General features: G+C 44.9%; 1 long non-coding RNA gene across 1 annotated transcript; it reads right to left on the bottom strand.

The window, feature by feature from the left end:
* Window positions 1-383: 383 nt before the first annotated feature.
* LOC132810419 (uncharacterized) lies at window positions 384-19,171 on the bottom strand. The gene is made up of 5 exons (XR_009642816.1): window positions 19,095-19,171; window positions 18,353-18,459; window positions 11,834-11,940; window positions 9,427-9,517; window positions 384-475 (listed from the first exon to the last, which is right to left on the bottom strand). It is a non-coding gene; the product is annotated as an uncharacterized LOC132810419 (long non-coding RNA).
* Between the last annotated feature and the right edge of the window lie 4,008 nt (window positions 19,172-23,179).

Consider the following 23,179-nt stretch of genomic DNA (forward strand, 5'->3'; position numbering starts at 1 on the left):
GCTAGTGCTTCCAAATAAAACCTGTTGGACTATAATCTGGTGTTGTGAGATTTATAACTTTGTCCACCCCACTCCAACACCGTCTCCTCCACATCAGAATCCTGACAGACAATCCCACTGAAACTGAAGCGCCTGTCAGGTACTGAAGTGAGCCACGGGGGGTGTGGGGGAGGGGTGCGATGTGAAAACAATGTGCTGAATTGAACGAGACTTTTTAAACTGCCATTGCCATGGAGGTAATCCTGATAAACAGCCTCCATTCAAAGCTACAAACTTTGCTAACATGGACTTGGCTGTGTCGCAGTAATTTTTCCAGATACTGACATTTGAAATATTGTCCACGGACAGAATACACACCTTTCCTTCCAGATGAAAAGGCCAATGATATTCAGATCGGCACGGATCCAGTAACCATCAGGTCTGAACATGAAGCTCAATTTGAATTTTTCATCCACAAATCCACCCTTTCAGTACCCTACAACAGAGAAAACAACTCATCACTGTTAATACCGGATGGAACTTTATAAGATAATGATAGTATTAAATTGTAGTTTCCTTGTTCCCCCCAAAGCTTTAAATCTCAGTCTCACAATTTCTCTCTCTTGTTAACTGAAGACCAAACCAATCTCCTCACTCCTTCCCTCCACACCCAGTTTTCACAATCTCTCTTCTCTCCTTGAATTCAGTTACCTAGCTCTTGTCTGCAGACTAAGAACCAAATCAATGATTCTGACTCAGAGCCTCCCGGGTGTTGGTGAATCCTCCCCCCAGGTCCCCGGGTTTCCTTCCTGGTGGGAATCACATTGGGGAAAAATCAATCTGGAACCTCTCATTTATATTCCCCACCTCCACCCTCTGATGAGAACCATCCTGCACACACTGCATCCTGCACACTGGCAAAATCATATCTGGTTGAACTGAAATGAAGCAAGTTAGAACTCTAATTGCATGCCCATCCTTGTCCCTTTCCATAACATTCCTGAATTTTCATAAAATGTGTTCTGATAACTTTCTGCAAAATCCTCCCCCAGTGAATTAGATTACCTCAGAGTACAAGGCATCTGGATCACATGGGCAAATGGGCTGAGGAGTTCAATTTAGAAAAACATGCGAGGTGCTGCATTTTGGAAAAGCAAACCTTAGCAGGACGCGTACAGTTAATAGTAAGTTCCTGGGAAGTGCTGCTAAACAAATAGACCTTGTTATGCAGCTTCATAGTTCCTTGATATTAAAGTCGCAGGTAGATAAGATAGTGAAGGTGGCAGTTGGTCTGCTTGCCTTTATTGGTCAGAGTGTTTAGTATAGGGGTTGGGAGGTCATAATGTGGCTGTACAGGACATTGATTAGGCAACTTTTGGAATATTCCATGCAATTCTGGTCTTCCGATCAGAAGAATGTTCTCAAACTTGAAATAGGTCAGAAAGGTATTACAAGGATGTTGCCAGGAGTTTTACCTGGAGTGTCGGAAACTGAGGGGTGACCTTAGAATACTACATTCAATTCTCGTCTCCCTGATTTCAGAAAGATGTTACCACAATAAACTCAACCTCAATAACAAGGTCCTGGGAAATTTTGACGAATAAACAGACCGTGCAGTGTGGGTTGATAGTTCCTTGAAAGTGGGGTTGAAGGTAGACAGATCGGTGAGGTGGTGTTTGTAATGCTAGCTGTTATTGGGCAGTGCATTGAGGATAGGAGTTGGGAGATCATGTTTCGGTTGTACAGTTTATTGGCTCGGCCACTTTTGGAATTTCCATACTGCTTTCAATTCCAGTCTCCCTGCTATAGGATGGATATTGGGAAACTTGAAAGAATTCAGAAAAGATTTACAAGGGTCTTGCCAGGATTGGAACATTAGAACCATAGGGAGAGGCTGAATAGGCTGAGGCTATTTTCCCTGGATCACTGGACGCTTGAGGTGGCATTGTAGAATTTTATAAAATTATGAGGAGCAACGATAGGGTGACTAGTCATGGTTTCTTTTTTACCCCAGGGTATGGGAATCTAAAAGTAGACAGCATAGGTTTAACATGAGAGGGGAAAGACTTCAAGGGGATTTGGAGGCTTTGGAGAGGGTGAAAACAGGTTTACCAGGATGTTGTCTGGATTGGGAGAGGCTGGAAAAACTTTTGTCTTTGGCAAGTCAGTAGCTGCGAGGCACAGACAGAGTGAATAACGTGAATCTTTTTTCCAAGGTGGAAGTGACAAATTCTAGAGCCACACATTTAAGAGGAGAGGGGGCAGTTTAAAGGAAATGAAAACCAAAACAACTGCAGATGCTGTAAACCAGGAAGAGAAACAGAAGTTTCTGAAACAGCTCAGCAGGTCCAGCAGCATCTGGGAAGAGAAATTAGAGTTACCGTATCTGAGGAAGGGGGACCAGTCCCGAAATATTAACTCATTTTTCTTCACAGATGCTGCATGACCTGCTGGGCATTTCCAACAATATCTGTGCAGGTTTAAAGGGAGTTATGTCAGGCAAGTTTCTTAAGCAGAAGGTGGTAGTTGACTAGAATGTACTCTCCTGGGAGATGGTAAAAGCAGAAACAATCACAATGTTTTTGAGGCGTTTGGGCAGACACAGAAGCAGGCATGGGGTGGCAGGGATATGGATCATGTACAGGCAGATGGAATTAGTTTGGAATGGCATCATGATCCACACAGACACGGTGGGCCGATTATTCTGGTGCTGTAACTGTTACGTTTTCCAAAGGGAAGAATGTCTTTTGAAGAAGTAACAAAGGATTGATGAGGGCAGAGCGATGGACATGATCTACGTGGACTTCAGTAAGGTGTTCCGCAAGGCTCCTCAGGGGAGACTGGTTAGCAAGGTTAGGTCTCATGGAATACAGAGGAAACCAGCCATGTGGATACAGAACTGACTCAAAGGTAGAAGACAGAGTGGTGGAGGGCTGCTTTGCAGACTTGAGGCCTGTGACCAGTGGAGTGTCACAACGATCGTTGTTTGATCCACTACTTTTCGTCATTTATATAAATGACTGGAATGCTAACATAGGAGGTATGGTTAGTAAGTTTGCAGATCACACCAACATTGGAGGTGTAATAGACAGTGAAAAAGATTACCTCAGAGTACAATGGGAACTTGATCAGATGGGCGGATGGGCTGAGGAGTGGCAGATGGAGTTTAATTTAGAAAAATGTGAGGTGCTGCAGTAGGGACTTATCCACTTAATGATAAGGTCCTCGGGAGCATTGCTGAACAAAGACACCATGGAGTGCAGATTCACAGCTTCTTGAAAGTGGAGTCGCAGGTAGATAGAATAGTGAAGGCAGCATTTGGTATGATTTCCTTTATTGGTCAAAGCATTGAGTACAGGAGTTAGGAGATCATATTGCGGCTGCACGGGACATTGCTTAGGCCACTGTTGGAATAATCCATACAATTCTGGTTGCCTTCCTATCAAAACAATATTGTGAAACTTGAAAGGGGTCAGAAAAGAATTTCAAGGATGTTGCCAGGACTGGAGGATTTGAGCTACCAGGAGAAGTTGAATAGGCTGTGTTACCTGGAGCGTCACAGGCTTGCAAAATCGAAGTTTGCAAAATCATGAGGCGCATGGATAGGGGAAATACACAAGTTCAGATGGTTGGCATAGTCTCATGGGCCGAATGGCCTGCTTCCACACTGTAGGGATTTGGTCACTGAGTATAGGAATTAGCTACAGTTGTGACTGTACTGGGCATTGGTGAGGCCAGCTTTAGAATACTACATTCAATTCTAATCTCCCTGATTTTGGAAAAAAATGTTACAACAATAGGACTCAACCTCATAATGACAAGTTCCTGGGAAGTGTACCAGAACAAAAGCACTGTGAAAGTGGGGTTGAAGGTAGACAGGTTGGTGAAGGTGGTGTTTGGTATGCTAGCTGTTATTGGGCAGTGCATTGAGTATAGGAGTTGGGAGATCATGGTTCGGTTGGACAGTATATTAGCTCGGCCACTTTTGGAATCCCCAGACTGCTTTCCATTCTGGTCTCCCTGCTACAGGAAAGATGTTGGGAAACCTGAACAAGTTGATCAAAGATTTACAAGGGTGTTCCCAGTATTGGAACATTTGAACCATAGGGAGGGGCTGAGACTATTTTTTTTCCCTGGAGCAGGAGATGCTGTGGGATGGCTTTATACAACTTTATATAGTTGTGAGGAGCAACAACATGGTGACTAGTCAGTTTCTTTATTCCCAGGATAGGGGAGTCCAAAAGCAGAGGGCATAGGTTTAAAGTGAGAGGGGAAAGACTTCAAGGGGACCGTAGGGACAACTTGCTTGCTACATGCATAAATGAGCTGGTTGGCATGGACGATTAGGACAGAGGGTTTGTTTCCATTCTGTACATCTCTGTGACTCTGTTTTACAAAACATGAGGAGAGTTTCAGAAAATATCTGCAAGGCTATTGTTAGGACTGTGGAGTTAAAGGGAAAGGCTGAATAAGCTGGGGCTTTTTCCCCAGAGCGTCAGAGACTGACGGGTTACCTTACGGAGAAGCACAGACAGGGTGAATAGCCAAGGTCTTTGTTTCCACCCAGTGTCGGGGAGTTCAAAACTGCAGGGCGTTGGGTTTTAGGTGAGAGGGGAAAGGTTTCAAATGGACCTGAGGGCCAAACGGTTCACTCAGAGGTTGGTGAGCGTATGGAATGAGATGCTATAGGAATGATGAACGCAGGTCAAATTAAATTTAAAAGGTGTCTGGAGGGGTACATGAATAGAAAGTGTTCATGTGTGATATAGGCCAACTCTCCCAAATGGAGCTGGATCAGGTTAGGATATCTGGACGAGTTGGACTGAAGGGCCTGTTTCCGTGCTGGATAACTCTCTGACTCGAAGTGCCTCAGCAAAATGGTGGAAATTCACAATAAAAACAAAAAGTGCTGGAGATCCTCAGCGGGTCAGGCAGCATCTGAAATGGTGACAGATGCAGGAAACATTGCAGCCTGGAAGTAGTGTTGAGATGATCACACCAAGCACTACAATATCGATTACACGCTGAGTGCCAGAACGTGGGACCAGAATAAATAGGTGCTGGATGACCAGCATGAATACAATGGGGATGGAAAGCAGACGTTCTGGGTCAGGACTATTCATCAGGACTGACAAAGAGTCCCGACCCAAAACATCAACTTTCCTGCTCCTCTGATACTGCCTGACCTGCTGCACTTCCCCAGGTCCACATTGTGTACACTCTGACTTCCAGCAATGCCCACATCTTATCCATTCTGGTCATTGTGTTCAGGCCAGGCAGCATCAGTAGTGCTTGGTGTGATCATCTCAACACTTCTTCAAGTGCACTATCTACCTGCACCTCTACTTTCGAGGAATTATGAACCTGCACTGCAAGGTCTCTTTGTTCAGCAACACTCCCCAGGACCTGACCATTATGTGTATCAGTCCTGCTAAGCTTTGCTTTTCCAAAATGCAGCACCTCACATTTATCTAAATTAAACTCCATCTGCCACTCCTCAGCCCATTTGCCCATCTGATCAAGATCCCATTGTAATCCGAGGTAACATACTCCATTGTCTGCTATGCATTCAATTTTAGTTTCAAATGCTAACTTACTAACTTTATCTCATATGTTCACATCCAAATCATTGATATAAATGACAAAAAGCAGAGGGCCCAGCACCGATCCTTGTGGCACTACACTGATCACAGGCCTCCAGTCCAAAAAACAATCTACCTCCACCACCTTCTATCTTCTAACTTTGAGCCAGTTCTGTATCCAAATGGCTAGTTCTCCCGGTATTCTGTGAGATCTCATCTTGCTAACCAGTCTCCCATGGGGAACCTTACCAAACGCCTTACTGAAGTCCATAGAGATCACATCTACCACTCTGCCCTCATCAATCCTCTGAGTTAATTCTTCAAAAACAGCTCAATCAAGTACGAGACACATGATTTCCCACACACAAAGCCATGCCGACTATCCCTAATCATAGAACATAGACAAGTACAGCACAGAACAGGCCCTTACGTCCACGATGTTATACCGAGATTTAATCCTAATGTAAAACATAGTAACTTAACCTACACACCCCTCAACTCACTGCTATCTATGTGCACGTCCTGCAGTCGCATAAATGTCCCCAATGATTTCGCTTCCACCACCACCACTGGTAACGCATTCCAAGCATTCACAACTCTGTGTAAAAAACTTACTTCGGACGCGTCCTTTATACCTTCCTCCTAATATCTTCATAGTATGACTTCTCAAACAAGTTAATCCTGCCCTGGGGAAAAGTCTCTGTACACCTCTCAGGTCTCCTCTCTTCCTCTTTTTCTCCAGAGAGAAAAGTCCGAGCTTATTCAAACTTTCTTCATACAGGAAGCCTTCCAGTCCAGGAAGCATGCCGGTAAACCTTGTTTGCACCCTCTCCAAAGCCTCTGTACATTTCCTGTAGTATTGAGACCAGGACTGGACACAAACTTCCAAGTGTGGTCTCACCTGGGACTTGTAGAGCTGTAGCAGAACCTCACGGCTCTTAAACTCTATCTCCCTGTTAATGAAAGCCAAAAAAACATTTGCTTTGTTAACAACCCTATCCACTTGGTTGGCAACTTTGAGGGATTTATGTACTTGCACACCCAGATCCCTCTGTTCCTCCACACTGCCAAGAATCCTGTCTTTAATCCTATACTCAGCATTCAAGTTCGCATTTATCCAGCCATTTCTCAGCCCAGCTCTGCATTCTGTCTATGTTACGCTGCAGCCCATGTCCTTCTCCACAGTAAACAATGATGCCAAATACTCGTTTCGTCTCTCTCCCTCCAACCCCATCCTTAACCCTATTCGCCAAAGCTGTGTCCTGTCCCCTTTTTGCCCTCCTGATTTCCCTCTTCAGTATACTCCTACTGCCTTTATACTCGAAGCATGTTTTGGATTGGAATAAATACAAAATGGTACATCTTGATTTTAAAAAAAGGCAGGATTTACACTCATTAAAAGTCAGGCCATGAGAAGTGATATAGAATAAAGAGACCTCGGTGTTCAGATTTTTGAAGTATGTGTCACATGTAGACAGGGTGGTTAAAAAGGTGTTTAGCACATTTATCTTCATTGTTCAGACCTCAGAGTATAGGAGTTGGGACGTGATGTTGAGGTTGTACAGGATGTTGGGGAAGCCTCTTCTGGAATACTGTGCCCAGTTCTGGTTGTGCTGTCATGGGAAGGGTATTATTAAACTGGAGCGAGTTCAGAAGAGTTTTACCAGTAGGTTAATGGGAATGGATGGTTTGAATTTTAAGCAGAGTCTGGATAGGCTGGGACTTCTTTCACTGGAGCGTAGGAGGCTGAGGGGTGACCTTATTAGAGATTTAGAAAATGCTGAAGACTATCAGTAATGTGAACAACAGGTGCCCTTTCCAGGAGGGGGTGCGATTCAAGACTGGGTACATACATTTTAAAGTGAGAGGAGGAAAGCTTTAAAACGACGTTTGGGATTTTATTTTTTTGTTTTTGCATAGAGAGTGGTTCACGTGTGGAATATACTTGCAGAGGATGTGGAAGCTGTGAATACAATTACAATTTCAGGGTAGCACAGTGGCTCAATGGCTAGCAGGGCTGCCTCACAGCACCAGGGACACAGGTTCAATTCCTGCATTGGGTGGCTGTCCATGTGGAGTTTGGATATTCCTCCCCATGTCAGCGTGTGTTCCTCCAGGTGCTCCCATTTCTTCCCACAAGCCACAGATATACAAGGTAGGTGAACTGGCCGTGCTCAATTGCCCATCGTGTTCAGGGATGATTGGGTTTAGTGAATTAGTCAGGGGTATATGTAGAGTAAAAAGGGTAGGGGAATGGGATTCTAAAGAAGAAAAAACATTTGGACCCGTATATCGATCGGGAATGCTAGGATGGATTTGGACCAAGTGAAGGCAAATGCGATTAGTTCAGATCAAAATTATGGTCAACACGGACTGGTTGGACCACAGGGTCTGTGTCAGTGCTGTATAACTTTATGACTCTTACGCTCCTACCTCTGTAAATTCCTGTGTGCTCGGAACTCTCCCTGTCAATGCCACCTCATCCAGCCTTACAACTCTTCCATATCTCAATAATTCCTCTCCAGCCTCAAACCCCAAAAATTTCTATCATAAATATCTATCTTTGTAACATCCTCCATCCTCAGAATACTTTCCAACTTTCATGCCCTCCAGATTTATTATGCTCCCTATCTCTAATCCCCTCCCCTCTCTGAAAACTTTGCGATATGTGCCTTTCTTTATTTCCAGCCTCCAGGACACCCAATTTTTATTTCTCACTTGATGATGGCCCTTTCTGATTCCTGAGCTGAGCTTCTGAATTTCATCTTAAAACTCTCCGTCTCACTTACCTCCCAAAAACATCGACCAACCATGTGTCATCTATTCTAGTATCACCTTTTCTGACCTGATGTCCAATGGAGCCTGTCATATTCCTGTCATAAACATCTCAGCTGTATACAGAACAGAAAAATACTCTGGTGATCCATCTGTGAGAAAGGAAACTACCACCGAACTATCCTGATCTATTTTCCAGTACTTGTGGAAAAGTCTCCTCTATCATGGCATCACAAGTGCACACTAAATACATCTTAAATGTTTTTGGGATTTGTGTCTCCCACCCTTACAGACAGTGAGGTTTAGTGCAACTGTTGTTCTATAATGACATTACCCACAGGAACACAGAGCAGCTGGGTCTGTGCAAACCAGAGATCGCCCACACATTGGGAAGGATGGCAGGATCCCTGAGAGGGGGCACAGGAGATTTACCAGGATGGTTCAAGGCATGGGGGATTTTAGTTGCAGGAACATGGGTGTTAATGGTACAGATCAAGAATATCCATCTACAATAGATGGACTCTCCTTTCTAACCTCTCCCCTTGCCTGGGCTGGGTAACCTTCAGGTTAAACCCACCACCAGACATTTCTCCCTAATGAGAGAGCAGTCCTATGGTCTGGGAGGACAATGCTGCCTTTCCCTTTTACACAGTGATGCCACTGTACCCCGGGGGTGGGGAGAGGGAATGCTGAAGGTGGGGGATGGGACACCACTCAGGCACAGTGCTTTGTCCTGGAGGATGTTCACTTTCTTTAATATTGTTGGGGGCTGCACTGATGCAGGCAAGTGGGGAATGTTCCAACACAATCCTGATGTGCACCTTAGAGAGAGCAAACAGACATTGGGGAATCAGGGGTTTGGGGAAACTGAGGTTGTTCTCCTTGTAGCAGAGGAAATTGTGGCTGCCCTGTGACAGAGGGGTTTACAGAAATTATACATTAGAATAATCAACCTTACACTCATCAGCCCTTCATAAACTGTTGACAAGACATATATGAAAGACTTGGGGGAGATCTATTGACAGGATGGTTTGATTGAAAGGAGAACTTTTATGCATCAAATAGGAATGAGCTGGAACACAATACTCACAACTAAATGCAAATATCCAGGTCCTGATGAATTGAGTAATTCTGTCAGAGTTTGGTGTTACAAATACTGAGGTTACCATCTGAATGTCCACCTGTAATACAAGTTTATAAAATCCGTCACTGTCAGATCAGGTTAGAGACCCGCACCATCCCCTCCTCCTGGCCCAGGATGACTGGACACATTACCCCTTGTGGAGGTCAGCAGTCAGTTCAGGGGGAAATGTATGTGGGTTTCTATCAGTTTCCATCTTGGGACTTCATGTGACTGAACAGGGCAGATCTTTGAAACATGGGAGAGAATTTTCCAAGTGTTAGTGAGATGTGGAGAGCAGGATTTGCTGCTTCTTCTTTCCTTCTGTGCTGCCGCTGTGCGTCATCAATAACACATGGCGGGGGGGGGTGAAAGGCTCATGCAGCTTCAGGGGCAAGTTGTCACCATTCTGACCAGATAGGCAGTAAGCTCCTCCCAGTCATTCCATAGAGTATCCCTTAAAAGACAGCAACTATGTATGCTTCCCACTGCCCAGTGTTCCCAGGAAAAGTTTAGAAGAATGATGGGGAAAATCTCCTAGGAAAGGCATAACAGTAAAGTTCCAAAAGGATTATGAACAGTTTACACAGAGGGATTCATTGGAGAAGTGGGCAACAAGTTGGCAAATGGAGTATCACTTGGGAAGATGTGAAGTTGTTCATTTTGGAGGAGATAATAAAAAGAACAGAGGACTATTTAATTGGGGGAAACTGTAGAAAGCTGCACCACAAAGGGAGCAAGGGGTAAATGTGCAGGAAACAAAGCAAGCTAGCACAAAGTTACACCAGGCTATCAGGAAGGGGAACGGAATATTGCTCCTGATTTCAAGGGATTTGCAGTATAAGAGTTTGAAGTATATACCTGAGAGCAACTTTATGCAGTGTGAGTGAGACCACATCTGGGGTAATGAGAGAAGTTTTGGTTCCTTTATTTAAGGTAATACATCACTTCATCGGAGGCATTCAGAGAAGGTTGACTGGGATGATCCTCGGTTTGAAGGGATTCTCTTTGAAGAAAAGGCTGAAGAAGTCGGGACTCTACTCACTCGATTTGGGAAGAATGAGAAGTGACCTCTTTCAAACATATCGGCTTCCTACGGGCGAGGGGGAGACAAGCAACATTTTACAGGTTGGAAATCCTGGTGCTTGTGATTGTGTAGGTGTCTGAGCAGAAGGTCACCTTGGGGTCAGAATAGCAGAGCAATATTGTGAAGAGTGTAGTTTTGCCTCAGTTCCCAGTGAGAGAGGGAGGCTCTGCAGTAAGGGAAAGGAATTTGTAATAGCAACTGAAGGCAATGGGTTGAACCATTGCAATGTTTCATTGGAGGGAATTGCAGCTAATCGAGTAGTGGGAGTGTGGCAAACAGTTTGATAACAGAATAACAGTGGAGCAATGGAGGGGGATGATGGGGAGGTAGAGCTGGACATGGTCAGTGTACATGTGAAACCTAACAGTGGTTTTGGACGATGTCACTTCCTGGCAGTATGTAGGTGAGAAACTGAAGGGACCAAGGATAGATCTTTGAGTTACACCAAATACAAGGAATTCAGAAAGCAAAGGGAGAGTGGAGATGGAGAAGGATTTTCCAACAACCTTGAAGTAAAATATTAGTTAGTAGCAGAATGTGTGAGCAGGACATAACCAGAAAAGACAGACAGAACAAGGAACAATATCTGTGAATCGGTGAGGGGGAGTGATGATGATGATGAGGAGGAGGAGGAGCCTGACTCTACATTCTATTTCTCCATTCGTGAGATCACCCAACCCCACCCTAGTCTCAGCTCATTTACTGAAATACTTGCTCCATCCCTGTGTTATCTCCAGACTCCATTATCCAAACACACTCCTGGCCAGCCTCCCACATTCAACTTACATATAATCTCAAGAATATCTTAAACTCTACTGCCCAAGTGTTTGCTTGCTCTATAATTTGTTGATCCAACAAAAGGCTCCCGTTTATAAGCAACTTCAAATTCTCACTCAATGTACTTCCTGGCTGTGAACATCCCTGTCTCCCTGCACCACACAACCTGTGAGATCTCGACAACTCATTTTCTTTCAGACTCCCAACGATGTGTTTATTCATTGCTTCACCGGATTGGCTGTTTCTACTGTTGCCAAGGCAACACGGTCTGGAATTCCTATCCTAACCCTTTCATATCTGTTTTTCTCCTTTAAGGTATTCCTGAAAACCTGCTTATTTGGCAATTCTTTTGATCACCTGACCTAATATACCCATCTGTTGCCTAATGTCAGAAATTATCAATAATATTTCTGTGAAATTATAAAAATGATAAAAATACGAACTGTTGTTGATTTGCACATACATTTGCAACTTTTCTCTGTCGCTGAGTGAATAATCTGTAACATCCCTTACCCAACCACATTGTGGGAGCACCTTCACCACACAAACTGCAGCTGTACAAGGAAGTCAAACATCACCCTCTCCCCAGGCAATGGGGCTTTGACATTAATCACTGGGATCTGTGGAAGGAGAAACACAGTTGATATTTCAGGGAGTGCTAAATGCATTACAGGGAATGAAAATGTTGCAGAATTTGATGGTCAGAAATGGAAGGAAAATGCAGTCTTTTGTTGTAAAAAGGAATTATTCACTGGCAAAGTGATTGTGGAAAATTCAGTCCGTTTAGAGAGCAGCACGTTGTCAGGGGTTGGGCAACAGAGGAAAGTTAACTTACAAAAGGTGTGTGAAAGGAACAGTAAAACACCCTCTTTCCCAACACTTTAACTCCCCTTCCCGCTCCACCAAGGACATGCAGGTCCTGGGCCACCTCCACCGCCAAATCCCAGGCATCTGATGCCTGGAGGAAGAATGCCTCATCTTCTGTGTTCGGATCCTCCAACCACATGGGATCAATGTGGATTTCACCAGTTTCCTCATTTCCACTCCCCCCACCTTATCCCAGATCCAGCCTTCCAACTCTGCACCACGTTCTTGTCCATCTTCCTTCCCACCGATTGGCTGCTGTCTGACCTGCTGTGCTTTTCCAGCATCACACTCTGACATTGAAAACACCCTGACTCTGACACTCTAAACCCTGCCCTATCACTCCCTGCCAGGCAAAGCTGTGCATGTGTCCCCCTGCAGCTTGCCCCTCACAAAGTTGGCTGCCACACACATGTCCCATGAACCACTGTCCCCAATAAAGGTGGCGGCGCTCACTCGCACCATTCACCATTTGAAGCATTTTCCCGTTTGCCACAAACACGGTCCTGGGAATTTCAGATTGGTGTTTTCTGATGTGCACTAAGTTCTGTAAAACGTCTCAGCACGTTCCATTAAAATTTCCTTCTCTTCCTGGTCAATGTGTCTTTCCTTAACCCTGCCCTGCACCTTCACACATTCCCAATGCCTTGGTCACAACACACACTGTGCTGCCAGTGAAACTGATCACGTGGTTGCTTATAGCCACGCCCCTCATTCACTCCGATTGGTTGGAGGACCGACAGGCACTGCCTGGTCTTCCAGTCCCAGCCCCATCTTCTTATAAGAGGTATAAGAGTGAGGGTTCATTCCTGTTTCTCCTGATGTCAGACATTAACAACAACTACCTGCATTGTATGGAGCCTTTCACACTGACAATTCTCCTAAAGTGGTTCACGAATGCTGATTAAAGAGAACAACGTTAAGATACATATTAAAGGAGGACAGAGGGGGTTAGGAAATATATTCAAGAGGTTTTTTTTAAGATTAGATTACTTACAGTGTGGAAACAGGCCCTTTGGCCCAACAAGCCCACACCAACCCACCCAGACCCAATCCCCTACATCCAACACTACGGGCAATTTAGCATGGCCAATTCACCTAATCTGCACACTTTTGGACTGTGGGAGGAAACCGGAGCACCCGGATGAAACCCACATAGACACGGGGAGAATGTGCAAACTCCACACAGACAGTTGCCTGAAGTGGGAATTGAACGCGGGTCTCTGGTGCTGTGATGCAACAGTGCTAACCACTGTGCTACCCATCTGCAGCTCCAATCGTGGAGTGATGCATGTGGGGAACAACTTACAACGGAGACAGTTAGTGGTTAACCACAGCTTAACAACCCCACGTCCTAGCCCCCTACCCCACACACTAGGCCTTGTTCTCACAGCCTGTCATTACACACTACCTATGGTTAGCCATTAATAGTCTCCATTAACAGCTAATCACCCTCCCCCAGCCAGATAGTTATCTGCTCCTTTATCCAACCGTTCTTCTCGCTCTATCCCTACCTATCCTTTACTCCTTACATCCTCCCCGAAACCTTACCTTCTGCATATAAACCAACATTTGTTCTCACAGTAACATCAGCTGTGAGGAAGGGACACCAGATCTGAAACGTTAACTCTGATTTCTCGTCACAGATGCTGCCAGACCTGCTGAGCTTCTCCAGAACCTTCTGGTTGTTGTTTCTGATTTATAGCATCTGCAGTTCATTTGGTTTTAATTTACCGGGAGTTTGTAATTCAGGTCCAACAGCCTCTGTCCCAGTCCCTGCTGTCTCTCCCACCCCCACCCAGTGACACTGCACCTGCACAGCTCATGGACAGGTGTCGTCTTGCTGGCCACACCCCTCATTCACTCCCATTGGCTGCAGGACCGCACAGACTCTCCTCCCATTGGTCTGGAGCTGCCATCAATCAAGCCATCCCCCATTGTGAGGTGAGTGGTGGGCTCCTCGCTCTCTCTGCCTTGGGATGAGATTCATACTTCACAGTGAATGGGGCAGTATCACAGAGCACAGGGGCTGGGGGCTATTCAGCCCATTGGGGCTGTACGCTTTCCGTCTGGAGATGCTGCAAATCCGTCCCAACTCCCCTCGCATTTACCCACAGCCTCCCAATCTTTCCGTAAAAAGTAAAATTGCAAATCTGTTTGAGAACACCTGCTGAATCTGTGTCCACCCGCTGTTCAGACTGTTCCAGATGCTCAGAATGTACTCAGTAAAATATAGGTCACATATTCACATTATTTTCCATTTAACTCAAAGTAGTTACTAATATTGTGACATTGTTAACAATTCCCCTCTCTCTGCAAATTAAATATCCTAGAAACAAATTTGCACCTGGTCGAAATCACTGCTCAACCTTCTCAGATCCAAGAATTCTGTGCTGAGATGTACAGCTCAGAAACAATGGACCAATTCGCTCATGCCAACTAGGAATCCTAAACTAACAGAGTCCCACTTGCCAGCTATTGGTCTGAATTCCTCAAAACCCTTCCTAATCACGTACCCAATCGGGTGCCTTTGAAATGTTGTAATTGTATCAGTCTCCACTACTCCATCTGGGAGCTCATTCCATCCACACACCACACTCAGCTGAAAACGTTGCCCCTTTGATCCCTTTTAAATCTTTGCCTTCTCAACTTAAACCCACGTGGTCTTGTTTTGGACTCACCTAACCTGGGGAAAAAAAGACCCCAGCTGTTCACCATATCCACACCCCTCGTGATTTTATAAATCTCCCAAACGTCACCTCTCAGTCTTTGATTCTCAAGGGAATTTAACCCCAGCCTATTTAGCCTCTCCGTGTAGCCCAAATCCTCCAACTGTAGCAAATCTTTGTAAATCTTGTCTGAACCATTTCAAGTTTCACAACATCCTTCTCAGAACAGGAAACTTCGAACTGAAAACAGAATTCCTGAAATGGCTTTATCATAGAATAAGGAACATAGAAAAATACAGCGCAGTACAGGCCCTTTGGCCCTCGATGTTGCGCCGACCCAAGACCACCTAACCTACACGAGCCCACTATCATCCATTTGCCTATCCAATGCCCGTTTAAATGCCCATAAAGAGGGAGAGTCCACCACTGCTACTGGCAGGGCATTCCATGAACTCACAACCCGCTGAGTAAAGAATCTACCCCTAACATCTGTCCTATACCTACCTCCCCTTAATTTAAACTATGCCCCCTCGTAATAGCTGACTCCATACGTGGAAAAAGGTTCTCATTGTCAAATGTCCTATCCAGCCACAATATGACGTCCCAGCTTCTGTATTCAATGCATTGACCAATAAATATAAGCAAACCAAACACCACCTTCACTACCTGCCGACCTGCGACTCTACATTCAAGGAACAATGTACCTCTTTTTTCAGCAACACTCCCCAGGAACTTACCACTAAATGCATTAAGTCCTGTCCTGGTTTGCCTTACCAAAATGCAGCAGCTCACATTTGTCTAAATTGAACTCCATCTGCCATTCCTCACTCGAATGGCCCATCTGATCAAGATCCTGTTGTATTTTAAACTAACCTTCTTCACTGTCCACTACACCTACAATTTTGTATTTTCTGTAAACCTACCTCATATGTTCACATCCAAGTTATGTATTTAAGGACCCAATATCCATTCCTGCAGCACACTGCTTTTCAGAGACTTCCAGTCCACAAAGCAACCCTTCATCACCACCCACTGTCTCCTACCTTCAAGCCCGTTTTGTATCCAAATAGATAGTTCTCCCTGCATTCCATGTTATCTAACCTTGCTAACCAGTCTGCTCTGTGGAACCTTGTTCAATGCCCATATAGACAATGTCCACAGTCTGTCTTCATCAATCTTCCTAGCACTTCTTCAAAAAAAACCTCAATCAGGTTAGAGTGACAATTTCCCACGCACAAAGCCATGCTGACTCTCTAATCATTCCTTGTCTTTCCAAATACATGTAAATCCTGTCCCTCAGAATCCCTTCCAACAACTTGCCTGCCACTGACTTCAGGCTCACTGTTCTCGTGTTCCTTGGCCTTTTGTTACCACCTTTATTTAAAAAAAAAGAATGGCACCTGTCTTCCAGCACCTCACCTGTCACGGACGATAATACCAATATGTCAGGGAGGGGCCCAGCAATCACTTCCCGAGCTTCCCACAAATTTCTGGAATACACCTGATCAGGTCCCAAGGCTTTATCCACCTCGGTGCAATTTAAGACATCCTGAAACTCCTCCTCTGTAACAGACACTTTTCAAGTTATCACTATTCATTTCTCCAAACTCTCTAGCTTCCACATCCTTCTCCAGTGAAAAAAAGACATGGAATATTAGAGGTGCGAGGTAGGAGCGAAGGACTTCTGGGAAGGTGAGTCTAACTCAGTAGCTGATAGAGTAGCTCAGACTGAGCTGTCTCAGTCCTCAAGGACAGAACTGTTCAAATGGGGTTTGCAGCAGGTGGTGAGGGAACCAGCAAGAGGGAAAAAGATACTACATCTTATCGTTATGAGCCTACCAGCTGCAAATGCATCTGTCCATGACAGTATCGGTAAGAGCAACCATCACACAGTCCTTTTGGAGACAAAGCCTCACCTTAAAGTTGAGAAAAACCTCCCTTATGCTGAGTGCTACTATCACCGTGCTAAATGGGACAGTTGTAGGAACTCAAACTGGATATCTCTGAGGCACTGTGGGATAACAACAGCAACAGAACTGTACTCCACACAATCTGTAATCTCCTGGGTTTGTACATCCCGCACTCACCCATCACAATGGACAGGAAAGGAGGGCAGGCCATGAGCAGCACCAGGCATACCTAAAAATGAAGGGCCAACCTGGAGATGCTACTAAACAGGACCATCTGCATAATCAAACAGCATCAGCAGCAAGCAACAGAGCTAAGTGATCCCACAACCAATGGAGTGGATCAGGGCTCTGCAGTTCTGCAACACCCAGTTGTGAATGGTAATGGACAATTAAACAACTAGTTGCAGGAAGCACTACAGATATCCCCACCCTTACTGATGGAGGGGTTTTACACATCCATGCAAAAAATAAGATGACAGCATTCTCCAATGGTTCCTAACGTCACAAATGTGAGCTTTAAGCCAGTTCGATTTAGGTTGAATAATATCAACAAAATGGTTAAGTAGTGTAAAGGCTATGGGTCCTGGCAATATTCTGGCAATAATACTGATAGCTTGTTCTCCAGAACTTGCCACCCACCAAGCCACGTACCGCTCCAGCACTGGAATCTACCAACAATGTGGAACATTGCCCAGGGATGTTCAAATAAAAACACAGGGCAAATCCAATCCAGGCAATTTCCCTCCATCAGTCCAACTCGATCAGCAGTAAAGTGATGGAAGTAGTCATTAGCAGGACGAACAAGCAGCAGCTGCTCAGCAACAGCCAGCTGAGTGACACTCATTCTAGGCTCCACCAGGGCCACTCAGCTCCCGATTGTGTTACTGCCCTGATTCACAACCTGACAACCAGCTAAATCCCAGAGGTGAGGTGAGGGTGACAGCCCAGTCCCACTCCAACACCACTGTATCTAGCTGATTCCACCCTTATCTCAGCTCATATACTGAAACTCTCATCCATCGTGTGTTATCTCCAGACTTAATTATCCAAACACACTCCTAGCCAGCCTCCCAAATTCAACCTCTCTGTTATCTCAAGAAAAATTGAAAACTATCACCCATTTGCTCACTTCTCCCAAAACATGTTGATCCATCAAAAGGCCCCTATTCATAAGCAACAACAATTTAGAAAACTCACTCTTCATATAATTCCTGGCTGTGATCATCCCTAGCTCCCTTCACCACACATCCTTTGAGACCTCGACCACCCATTTTTTTGAGACTCCCAACGATTTGTTAATTCATTACTTCAACTGTGTGGCTGATTCTACAGTTGCTAAAGCACCATTTCTGGAATTTGCAGACAAAACCTCACAGGTCTGCTTTCCACTTTTAAGACATCCCTCAAAACCTACTTTTTGGCAATGCTTTTGTCACCTGACCAAATATCTCCATCTCTGTCTTTATATCTAAAAACCTCAATAATATTTTCGTGAAAGCATGATAATAAAACTACAAACTATTCTTGATTTGGACATTATCTTCAAATCATCACTGTTGCTGTAATGAATAATCTGTAATGTCTCTTACCCAACCCCATTGTGGGAGCACCTTCACCACACAAACTGCAGCTGTACAAGAAAGTCAAACATCACCCTCTCCACAGGCAACAGGGCTTTGGCATTAATCACTGGGATCTGTGGAGGAGAAACACAGTTGATGTCTCAGGGAGTGCAAAATGAATTACAGGGAATGAAAATGGATCAGAATTTAATAGTCAGAAATGGAATAAAAATACACTTGCTTATTGGAAAAAAGAATTCTTGACTGTCAAAAATATTCAAGATAGAAGTATTCTGATAATAGAGCAGCACATGGTCAGGGGCTGGGCCGCAGTGAAAAACTCATTTACAAATGGTCTATAAAAGTAATAATACAGTATAAAACAGACCAAACATACCCCCATGGTTGGAGACTGAGGAAGCTGGACATTGACAAAGTGGTCCTGAGGGAGCCCAGAGATGAATCAGAGCAGGATTGGCTGCTGTCATCACAATGACTCTGTACCAGAGAGAGGCTGCACATGCGCCTGGCTGCACCTTGCCCCCTACAAAGATGGCGGCTCCGCACGTGTCCAGTGAATCCTTGTCCCGAATAAAGATGGCGGCGCTCACTCAGGCCTGCAGCCGCTGAGGCAATTCCCCATTCACTGCAAACACGGGACTGGGACGTTCAAATTTTTGTTTTCCGACATGCACAATTTGTTTGTAAAACCTCTCCGCTCATAGCAACACAGTTTTTGTCCCGTTTCCCTGTTTATTTCTTTCCTTACCGTCTCCTTTCTCTTCATAACTTCCCGAGCTTTCATTACAGAGACTCTGTCGGGCGCAAGGGTGATCACATGGTTTACGTTAGCTCCGCCCTTCATTCACTGTGATTGGTTGGAGGACTAACCTCCCGCAAGGTCCTCCAGCTCCGCCCACCGTCCTTTCATTGGTCCGGTGCTGACATCAATCACCCGGGATCACTGTTGGCTGGAGCATGCGCAGTGTGTCCTGCTTGTGCTGAGATGTTGGGTCATGTGATGGGAGGTAACAACAATGAGTGCAGATGCTGGAACCCAGATTCTGGGTCAGTGGTGCTGGAAGAGCACAGCAGTTCATGCAGCATCCAAAGGGCAGAGAAAAAGCCCTTCATCAGGAATAAAGGCAGTGAGCCTGAAGCGTGGAGAGATAAGCGAGAGGAGGGTGGGGAGAAAGTAGCATAGAGTCCAATGGGTGAGTGGGGAGAGGATGGAGGTGACAGGTCAGGGAGGAGAGGGTGGAGTGGATAGGTGGAAAAGAAGACAGGCAGGTGGGGCAAGTCCGGACAAGTCATGGGGACAGTGCTGAGTTGGAAGTTTGAACTAGGGTGAGGTGGGGGAAGGGGAAATGAGGAAACTGTTGAAGTCCACATTGATACCCTGGGGTTGAAGTGTTCTGAGGCGGAAGATGAGGCGTTCTTCCTCCAGGCATCTGGTGGTGAGGGAGCCCTGGTGAAGGAGGCCCAGGACCTCCATGTCCTCAGCAGAGTGGGAGAGGGGAGTTGAAATGTTGGGCCACGGGGCAGTGTGATGGATTGGTGGGGGTGTCCTGGAGATGTTCCCTGAAGCGCTCTGCTAGGAGGCGCCCCAGTCTCCCCAGTGTAGAGGAGACCACATCGGGAGCAACGGATACAATAAATGAAATTAGTGGATGTGCAGGTAAAATTTTGATGGGTGTGGAAGGCTCCTTTAGGGCCTTGGTTAGAGGTGAGGGAGGAGGTGTGGGCACAGGTTTTACAGTTCCTGTGGTGGCAGGGGAAAGTGCCAGGATGGGAGGATTAGATTACCTACAGTGTGGAAACAGGCCCTTCGGCCCAACAAGTCCACACCGACCCGCTGAAGCGCAACCCACCCATACCCCTACACTTACCCCTTCACCTAACACTACGGGCAATTTAGCATGGGCAATTTAGCATGGCCAATTCACCTAACCTGCACATCTTTGTACTGTGGGAGGAAACCGGAGCACCCGAGGAAACCCACGCAGACACGGGGAGAATGTGCAAACTCCACACAGTCAGTCGCCTGAGGTGGGAATTGAACCCAGGTCTCTGGCGCTGTGAGGCATCAGTGCTAACCACTGTGCCACCGTGCCGCCCCCGTGCCGTGCCGAGGGTGGGTTGTTGGGGGGCGTGGACCTGACCAGGTAGTCACGGAGGGAACGGTCTTTGCGGAAGGCGAGAAGGGGTGGGGAGGGAATATATATTCCTGGTGGTGGGGTCTTTTTGGAGGTGTTGGAAATGTCGGTGGATGATTTGGTTTATGCAAAGGTTTATAGGGTGGAAGGTGAGTCCCAGGGGCGTTTTGTCCTTGTTACGGTTGGAGGGGTGGGGTGTGGAGGGCGGAGGTGCGGGATGTGGACGAGATGTGTTGGAGGACATCTTTAACGACGTGGGAAGGAAAATTGCAGTCTCTAAAAAAGAGGCCACCTGGTGTTTTCTTTGATGCAACTGGTCCTCCTTGGAGCAGATATATCGGTGGCGGAGGAATTGGAAAACGGGATGGCATTTTTGCAAGAGGTAGGGTGGGTTGAGAGTTTACTGAGGGTATGAATTCCCTTTGGGTGAGCTCTGCAGTAGATTTCCTTTATTCATGGAGGGAATTGACTTCCTACTCATGATTGTGTAGCTGTGACTGATGAATCAATGCCATCTGAATCAGTACATAAACACCCCATTTTCACAACATCTAAAATCTTTAGCACATTGTATCACGCTCTTCTTTGGAGACAAAAAAAACATGAAACGGAGCCTCAGGAATCGGAGCAGGAGTAGGCAATTCATCCCTTTCAGCTTGTTCCCCCATTCTATCAGATCATGGCTGGGCCAACCCAGACCTCAACACCTCTTTTATGCTTGATCCGCATAGCTCTCAACTGCTCAATATTTCAAAAATCTATCTGCCTTCTTTTAAAATAATTTGAGATAGAATCATAGATTCCCTACTGTGTGGAAACAGACCCTTCAGCCCAACAAGCCAGAACAACCCTCCGAAGAGTAACCCAACCATTCCCCTCCCACATTTAACTTCCACTAAAGTTTGGGTGAGAAAATTCTAGCCATTCACTGAGAGAAAAAAATCTTGACTTTTTCTAAAATGAATGTTCCCTTGTGTAATGTCCCCTGGTTTGAAACTTCACTGGTGCTGGAAGATCTAGTCAACATCTACCCTATCAAGCTCCTCCGGATCTTGTTTCCATGAGATCACCCCGCTTATCTATTCTTGATAGGTCAACCCTTTCATGCTCGAAGCAGCTAAGTGACTCTTTTTTGAATGGTCTCCAATGTTGGTTTATCCTTTATTAAATATGGGAGCTAACATTGTATACAGCACTGCAAGTGAGGACTCAGCAACAGCCAGTATGGTTAACCAATCCTCAATCCATGCTAATACATTACCCCTATACCATGAACTCCTCAATTGTGCAATTAACTTTTATGTAGCACCTTATCATTTGCATTTTTAAATTCCAAATACAGAACATCATTGGATTGCCCTGCTAGTTATCTCCTCAATGAACTGTCGCAAATTTGTCAAATATAGTTTCTCTTTCACAAAACCCAGTCGACCATGTTTAATGATCAGCTTTTCTAACTGTCCTGCAATTTCTTACTTTAATATTCGAATTCGACTGTAGATTCTTTCAGTAGATTTGCTAAGTATGATTCCCCTCTCTTAAATCCATGCGGACTTTGTCCAATCCCATCACTGTTCAGTAAGAAACTTAAGTGTACTCCAATATAGTTAGTAAATGTATCTGTATTTATTTTAAAAAAATTGATTACTTATAAACGCTGGACCCATGCAACATCAATGAATTTGTGACTCTGAATTTGGGTTATTGTGTTTTTTTCTGTTAATTCCTTTTCGTACTGTGTTGTGCGGACAGCACCAAGTGATCACTCTTAATTGTGAGTAACTTTGAAAATAATATATTTTAAAAATGACATCCCAAAATGCTGCCTCATTATTGTGCAAGGAGGATTTTATTCAATAGTTTGCTGATAAAATTGAACAGCATTTTGCTGCAATTTGGCCAGACTGCAAGTTACCCCAAAGTATGAGTGCCTCACCTTTAGAGTGTTCCCAGATATCGTGCAGCTGCAGTATTTTGGTTTGCACTCAGCTATATGTTGTTCTCACTTGTTTCTCGTGAAAGATTACAAAATTAATTTGGATGAATGAAGTTATGTTTTCTTTCACCAATGTTTAGAGAAAAAAAAGTCAGTATTTCAAGTGCTGATAAAGTAAAATAAACTGATAATCAGTAGAGAGGGTTTAAGATTGATAGATTCTTGTTGCCTCGAGGAATTAAGGGCTACGGGGAGAACGCTGGTAAGTGGAGTTGAAATGCCCATCAGCCATGATTGAATGGCGGAGTGGACTCGATGGGCCGAATGGCCTTACTTCCACTCCTATGTCTTATGGTCTTATGTTCTAAGATGGATATGGAACAAATGCTGGCAAATGGGACGAGATTAATTTAGGATATCTGGTCAGCATGGGCAAGTTGGACTGAAGGGTCTGATTTATGTATTGTACAACTGTGACTTCATTCTCTCAATTATTCAAGAAGTTGAATACTTCGAGGAGGAAAAGGAGAATTTATGCAGAGAATGCACTTGAAATGATGGTTGAGGTATATCAAACTCACATTGTTTCATCACCTTTTCCTCTGGGTTCTTCAATGAACAAACTTGTTTTGTTCTCTGAATAACTATGGATCATGTGATTTGTTTCACACAAAATATTTCGTTAGGATCGAGTGAACTATTAAGAAGTGTTCATGTTTAAAATTTAGGCAGCTTGATTGTGAATCTCACCTTGGCCTGAAC

Source organism: Hemiscyllium ocellatum, unplaced genomic scaffold, assembly GCF_020745735.1.
Source record: "Hemiscyllium ocellatum isolate sHemOce1 unplaced genomic scaffold, sHemOce1.pat.X.cur. scaffold_1717_pat_ctg1, whole genome shotgun sequence".
Taxonomy (NCBI): domain Eukaryota; kingdom Metazoa; phylum Chordata; class Chondrichthyes; order Orectolobiformes; family Hemiscylliidae; genus Hemiscyllium; species Hemiscyllium ocellatum.